This window comes from Sinocyclocheilus grahami, unplaced genomic scaffold (genome assembly GCF_001515645.1).
Source record: "Sinocyclocheilus grahami isolate Dianchi unplaced genomic scaffold, SAMN03320097.WGS_v1.1 scaffold573.1, whole genome shotgun sequence".
Lineage (NCBI taxonomy): Eukaryota > Metazoa > Chordata > Actinopteri > Cypriniformes > Cyprinidae > Sinocyclocheilus > Sinocyclocheilus grahami.
In genome coordinates, this window is record NW_015505752.1 from 448,998 (window position 1) to 456,922 (window position 7,925).

The 7,925-nt window shown below is 36.2% G+C and overlaps 1 protein-coding gene across 1 annotated transcript in view; it reads left to right on the forward strand.

Annotated features, from left to right (window-relative positions):
• Positions 1 to 833: 833 nt before the first annotated feature.
• Positions 834 to 7,925, forward strand: part of LOC107556562 (thyroid hormone receptor alpha-like) — a 93,329-nt gene continuing 86,237 nt past the window's right edge. Inside the window, exon 1 of the mRNA XM_016239701.1 lies at positions 834 to 1,165. The gene's annotated coding sequence lies outside the window, so the exon portion shown is untranslated. The remainder of the gene's footprint in view (positions 1,166 to 7,925) is intronic.

The following is a 7,925-nucleotide window of genomic DNA, read 5'->3' on the forward strand; positions in this document are numbered from 1 at the left end:
CACTTCTGTGAGATACTGTGTATATATACAGTATATATATATATATATATATATATATAGAGAGAGAGAGAGAGAGAGAGAGAAAGAGAGAGAGAGAGCTAACTGCTGCTGTGTGTTATAACTAGGCCAAACCCTTTTTTCCTGTTCCTGTTTTTCTGCTTCCTGCAAAGCTGCTTTTTAAGTAAGAGTTTTTAGTAAAGCAAAGTATTACTGTATGGACTAGAAACATTATAATTGTATAGCTTTAGGTGCTTTCAGTCATACTGCACTTGCTCTCCCAGTGTAGGAGTTTGGAGTAAGTCCTCTGAGCAAACAGATAGTCTGATCTCCGACCTGAGCTAATCAGGCACAAATCTGGCATGTCAGAAGACTGTCTTCACGTCCTGCGGCTCCACAGCTATTTACATACTCCCTGAACCAAGATTTTCCCTTTTTGTCTTTAGTCCGTGTGACATGCGAGTTCATCCATCCTCTTTTAAATGGAAACATTGTGACATAAACGCCCTCCCACCAAAAAGGTCTTGTTGAAATCTGATTATATAACAAGATTAACCCCAGAGATTTAGACCTGCCGCTTAGCGTTGCTAGTCCAACACAGAACCCCCCCAAAAAAAGTAGGATTGTGTGTTTTTGAGAGCAGTTCCTTTAGGTTCGGGTCGTTACTATTGCCTTATAATTTTGTGATGACAATCATGCATTGATTTGAGACATTTCAGGAATGTACATGTTAATACCTGTTGCAGCCGATGGAATTCAACAAGATGACAGAAGCAGAAGATGTACCACCCCTTAAAAAGGAGAACACAGTGTTTTTAGAAAAGGGTGCAGTGGTGCTTAGTAGGCAGTTATCTGTTTTTTTCTGTAAACAGCCTATTCACTTCAGGATTGGTATAGGGATGTGGGAGATTAGCTTTCCATCAAGACTAAAGGAAAATCTCCAATGAAGGAAGGAGTTTGTGGGGAGGAAGATGAGAAGCCTAGGGTGGTTTCTTTTCTTTGTTAGCCTTTGTGCTGTGTGGCCTTGCCTGTTTGTTTTCCATATTCTACTTCTGAACCCCCCTCTGAACAAGCCTCTTTTGATTTCTCGCAGGACGGCGGACTACAGTTCCAGCAAACCTAGGCCTGGGGAAATCATTAACCAGAGATAAAGCACAACAGCACACTGGTAGGTTCTGTGGCCTTCCCTCTCTGTCTTGTACAGTACCTGAATATTTGTTACACACTCCATCAGAGTAAGTTGGAATAGGCAACGTTTGACTGTTTTGGGTTTTGCTGTTTTTGAAAAAACAAAATTCATTCCTTTTATCTTGAAGTCATTGTCCAAATCTGTTTTGGATAGTTATTTTTATTTATTTATATCTATTTATATAGTTATTTATTTATAATATAAATAAATAGTATTACAATGAATATTTAATAATAACAATAATAATAATTTAACGCATTTATAGTATAATGCATTTTTTACTTGTTTACTTGATATTTATGTCTACATTTTTAATGTACACTATCTTTCAAAATTTTGTGATCAGTACTTTTATTCAGCAAGGATGCATTAAATTGTTAAGTTACAGTAAAGACATTTATAGTGTTACATACAATTTCTATTTCAAATAAAAGCTGTTCTTTTCAACTTTATATTCATCAAATAAAAAAAAGTACAAAATGCTCATCAAAGGAAAAAAAAAACGATTAAACCGAACAACCATTTTTGATTTAGTAATAATAAGAAATATTTTTATCAACATATTTACATATAAGAAAAGCTAAAAATTCAACTTTGCCATCATATGATTTAAAAAATACATATGAGAAATACAATATGGTCTCTGCTTTCTGTGAATACAAATATAATATAATGTAATGTAATGTAATATAATGTATAAAAATAGAATAGAGTTATTTTAAATTGTAATAATGCTTCACAATATTATTATTATTATTATTATTAAATAAATGCAGCCCTGGTGAGCATAAGATACTTCTTTTAAAAACATTAAAAATCATATCTACCCTAACTTTTAAAAGTTTGTAAAATAAAATAAACTAATACATGATTCAGATTTTTATTTTTGAGGAACAGTTTTTTTATGACTGCCAGCATTTAAGTAAACATATTGGAGTGTAAGTTGAATTATGCCATTAGAAAGCAGATACTTTCCTTTTTTCCTTCAGCACATAGAACTCGAATTGTCTTTCTGGTTCAGAATGACACAGAATGATGTAGCATGTCACTGAGTAACATATAGCGCTGGCCGCTTCCGTGAGAATTCCTTGGCTCAACTGAGCTACCAAATAGGGTCAAATTCGATGGCCCAGAAGCTTCGGGAAAAATACTGTTTACTCTTGTGAATTTTATTGGGAGGGGTGATGTGGTGTTCGAAAGCCTTGGTATAAATGGCATCTAGTCTAGCCATTCTTAAGAAGGAAATAGGAGACACACATTCTCAGAATTCCAGCCTACTGTATGTCTGGCTGAAAAAGTGCGCCTTCCCAGCGATGAGAGTTTCTAATACCTCCAAATGGAATTCAACACACTTTGAGTGTAGACTTGCAAACTTTGCTTTGTATTCATGCAGGTTATCCCAGTATGACAGATGTCCTGCCCTGAGGTCTCAAGCTTAAAAACAATTATGGTATCTTTTGGATTAGGAGGTGTTTTCTACACCTGTCAGCAGCTAGATTGTCCTCTACTGAAGCTTAGCTGTGTCAGGAATGAAAGCAGTTTTCCTCTTTCTCTCTACTGTCCCACAGGCAGCTGCTGTATGAAGCATAATTGCATGTAATCCAGGCCCTAGTCCGAGGGCTTTAGAAAAAAGCAGCAGACTAGAAAATACCAGCTGGAGAGAGCACCTCCAAACCTACTGTGAACTTTCAGTTTGCTCATCAGTGTGTGAGAAGGAGCACACATGTTCTCAGATGAACAAATATGTGTCTCTGCTGAATAGTGGAAAAAGAGTAGCCTTTATACATATCGATTTATATGATGTTGAAGAAAAATATATTTAAACACATTTATTTGTTCTTTGTCTTTATCAATTAGCTTGTTTCTCTACTTGAACGTGTACTCAAATGAATACTAACTCTTATTTTTTTCTTTTTAAACACATTTATAGTTATTCAGAAAGGAAGCATTAAATTGAACAAAAATGACAGTAAAAGCATTTATCATGTAACAAATGATTTCTATTTCAAATAAATGTTCTTTTGAACTTTCTACTCATTAAAGGATTCAGAGAACAAAAAAATCACAGTGCCACAGTTTCCACAAAAACACAGCACAGCTGTTTTCAACATTATATTATAATCAGAAATGTTTCTTGAGCACCAAATCAGCATGTTGCCATCAAAGGAATAAAATACATTTTAAAATATATTATAATAGACAGCATTTGTTTTAAATTGTAATACTGTTTTACAATATTATTGTATTTTTAATTAGTTAAATGCAGTCTTGGTGAACTTTCAAACACATTACATTTCTAAACTTTTAAACCCTGTTAGGAGCCAAAACGTTTGTGTTCTTAACACAAAATGTGTAATTATATATCGATACTGAGTATGTCTTTAGTGTACACCAGTCTACACCTATAGGATTATTGACTGCTCATAACTGCTGGTTCATGCTACATGCCCCAGTTTTTTTAGTGTATAACCAAACCAAGTTTTGGTTAACATGAAAAATCACTGTAGATACCAAGGAGTACATTTAGAAAGACAGGGTAGCATACAAATGCAAAGTTAACGGGTAGCTGTTAAGTTTCCAGAACTGAATAAAACACTGGGTAGACCAGAATGAATTACCATGTTGGTTTATGCTGGTTTGGTGTTAATAGTCTGGCAGGTGGGCGAACCCTTACCCACAAAGCTGGTTGACCAAAGAACTTGCTGGTTAAACAAGTTAGAAAAGTCTGGTGGGCACATCAGTTTTTTAAAACATAACATGCTTCTGAACAGCTATGCTTCTGTTTCTTTTTTTCTTTGAAATTCTCAATTTGGTGTTGCAGAAAAGAAAGCAGAGCCAAATGTAATATGCATTTTCTTTGGCGGACTCTCAAGGAGTAAGAGGCCCTATACCTTTATTATAGGGCTTCACGCTTTGGGGTTAGAGGTGTGTTGGGGGAACTAGAGTTTACAGTATATTTTTCAGTTACAGTCTAACGTTCTTAACACCTCATAAATTACACCTGCTGCGACACTGCTGAGGCCTGATGAACTTCAAGCACACTGAGGGGAAGTGAAGTAAGCAGTGAGATCTGTGCGGGATATTACTTTTCTATGACTCCCCCTCTCTTTCCTTGAGCAGCCTTTTTTTAAAAAAAGAGAGTGGTCTTAAGACTGGATAAAGATCTCACTCAAGAAATTACCTAGTTTGGACCCAGTGAAAACAAAGTGAGATGACCAGATTGCAGTGCAGTGCAGACGTAATGTAAATAAGATATTTAGTGTACAGTTTAGAGAGCTTTATTGACTATAACGAAGCTTTGTGAGATTGCAATGAACTAAGCTGAGTGGCGCTTTTTAGTATAATAAAGGGAGCATGCTTTGCACACTTTCTATGCAATAATCTATTCAGATTTTGTATGAAACTTCTTTTGGACACATACACATTGCAAAGTTTCAGGAATAACATCCACATATTTATACTGGATTCACTCTCGAAAGCAGTGAGCAGTGACTGACACAGTGATAACCATAGCAATGGATGGTACAAAAAAAAATGTGAGAGCAGCCTCAGTGATTTGATTGTAGAAACGGTCCTGGCCAAACTTCCATAGACAGCGTGAGTTCAGAGCGAGATCTAGTTCATGGACCAAAAGCGTGTGTAAACTTTTTGAAACTTATTGACATCAGGACATATCAACCAGTAATGTAATTTCCAGTAACGGATGGTAGAAAGTTCAGGAATGAATGGTATGTATGAGATTTATGACAGAATATACTGTAGTCCCACAACTGATTGTTTATGTTTTTTCTTCTCACCTTTTCAAATGATACGGAAAAAAGACACGGAAAACCTCAATGAACATCACTAAGCAGCGTGCACATTTCTGGTTAAAAATGAAAGGCCATCAAGTGACATTTAAAACGGGAAGCAGTGCCATTCAAATCAGCAGTAAGATTCAAAGCTAGTCCACAGTTTAGAAAACGTTGGCGACCTCTTCAAGTTATTCTTGACTGTGATGTATTGACTGCTTTGATGTGTTGCAATACGGTAGGGCATTGTCTTGATGCTTACATCCGAAAAATATTTTTCTTATATATATATTCATTTTTTCACGTTTTGTTATGTTGCTGCCTTTTTTCCTACATCAATCTACACTCCATACACCATACTGACAAAGCAAAAACAGAATTGTCACAACTTCGTAAATTTATATATAAAAAATAAAACTGAAATAAGTACATTGCATAAGTACAACTAAATATTTAGCTGAAGCACCTTTACGGTCTCAAGTCTTTTTTGTTTGATGCGACAAGCTTTTCTCATCAGCATTTTGCAATTATCTGCCATTCTTCACCTCACCTCTTCACCTCTCAAGCTTTGTCAGGTTGGATGGGGGCAGACGCAGATTTTCAGGTTTCTCCAGAAATATTTGATTGGGTTCAATCCCAGGCTCTGGCTGGGCCACTCAAGGACATTCACACAGTTGTCTATAAGCCACTCTTGCTGTGTGCTTAGGGTCATTGTCCTGTTGAAAGAGGAAACTTCTGCCCAGTCTGAGGTTCTGAATGCTCTGGACTGGGTTTTCATAAAGGCTATCTCTATATTTTGATGCATTGAGCTTTTCTTCTACTCTGATGAGTCCCTGAGTCCCTGCCGCTAAAAAACAGCCCCACAGCATGAGGCTGCTACCAGCACACTTTACTTTTGGGATGGTACTCTGCAGGTGATGAGCAGTGCCTGGTTTCCTTCAAACATGATGCTTGGAATTGAGGTTCATCAGATCAGAGAATCTTGTTTCTCAGAGTCTGAGGGTCCTTTAGGTGCTTCTTTGTTAATTCCAAGTGTGTTTTCATGTGTCTACACTGAGGAGAGGATTGAGTCTTGCCACACCACCATAAAGCACAGATCGGTGGAGTGTTGCAGTGATGTTTGTCCTTCTGTAGGTTTCTCCCATCTGCATATATGATCATGTAGCTCAACTAGAATGGCCATCAGCTTCTTGTTTACCACTATAACCAAAGCCCTTCTCCATCAATTGCTCAGTTTGGCCAGGAGGCCAGCTCTAGGAAGAGTCCTGGTTGTTTCTAACTTATTCCATTAAGGATAACAGAGACTACATGCTTCTGTGACCCGTCAATGAAGCAGAGTCACTGCTTAGTTCTATTTGAAGTTATCCTAACATGAGTAGAAGGCCAGTTTTTTAAGCATATTTCATAAATTAATTGTATTCTGAAGCAGACTATAAAAAAGCTTAAATGAGAAATTTGAAAAATAACTTTAAATTAGAGAACGCCTACAGATACCTCCAAGTTATTGGTGTTAATCTGGCACTTATATGACAAACCCTATTTAACTGGCAGCATTCCTCTAACTTCACTGAGATTGAAAGATGGCGGGCCGCTCTAAGGTGACTGAAACCCTACGACAGGAGGTTGTCCAGATGAAAGCCAAAGGGATGACCTTTTCAGCCATTGCAAGAGAAGATAGTCATTCCAAAGCTGTGATTAAGGATAACAGAGACTACATGCTTCTGTGACCCGTCAATGAAGCAGAATTTTTTTCTGAACTCTTCCCCAGACGTGTGGCTTGATGCAAACCTGTTTCTGAGCTCTACAGTCAGTTATTTTTACCTCAGGGCTTGGTTTTTGCTCTGATATGCATTATCAGCTGTTAGACCTTCAATTAAGACATGTGTGCCTTTCCAAATTATACCCATTCAATTGGATTTGCCACAGGTTAACTTCACTTGAAGTGTAGTGACATCTACAAGCAATATGAATGTTCCTGAGCTAAATTTCAACTGTCCCAGATAATGAGTACTTATGCAATGGAATCATTTAAGTTTTTTATTTTTAATACATTTACAAAGATGTTAAAAAACATTTTTTTGCTTTACCATTATGGTGTATGGAGTGTAGATTGATGTGGAAAAAAAGTAATTTAAAGCAGTTTAACATAAGGCAACAACATAACAAAATGTGAAAAAAATGAAAGGCACTGTATATACACTGTATTTACAAATATGAATATGAATAATATGAAAAGACCTGTTTTGAAGTTTTATACGTGTATGTATGTGTGATGGAGTATAGATTGATGTGGAAAAAAAGTAATTTAAAGCAGTTTAACATAAGGCAACAACATAACAAAATGTGAAAAAAATGAAAGGCACTGTATATACACTGTATTTACAAATATGAATATGAATAATATGAAAAGACCTGTTTTGAAGTTTTATACGTGTATGTATGTGTGTGTATATATATATATATATATACTACGACAGGAGGTTGTCCAGATGAAAGCCAAAGGGATGACCTTTTCAGCCATTGCAAGAGAAGATAGTCATTCCAAAGCTGTGATTTCTCGAATATTGCAGGTTTACAATGACACTAATTCATTCAAGTCCCCCAAAAAGGCTGGTCATCCACGTAAGACAAATGCAGGAGAAGAGAGAATAATGTGGAGACTCTCAATGGGGAATCGGTTCAACACTGCAGCTGGAATTGCTTGCCAGTTCAGTGCTGAGCAGAGTAAGAATCTGTCTCGGTTCATTTAATAGAAGTCAGACTGAAAGCACACTCTGCAGTGACCAAGCCTCTCATCAACGGAAAGAATAAAAAGGCTAGACCAGGGGTCGGGAACCTTTTTTGACCAAAGAGGCATTTTTTTTATTTTTGATATATATATATATATATATATATATATATATATATATATATATATATATATATATATATATATATATATATATATA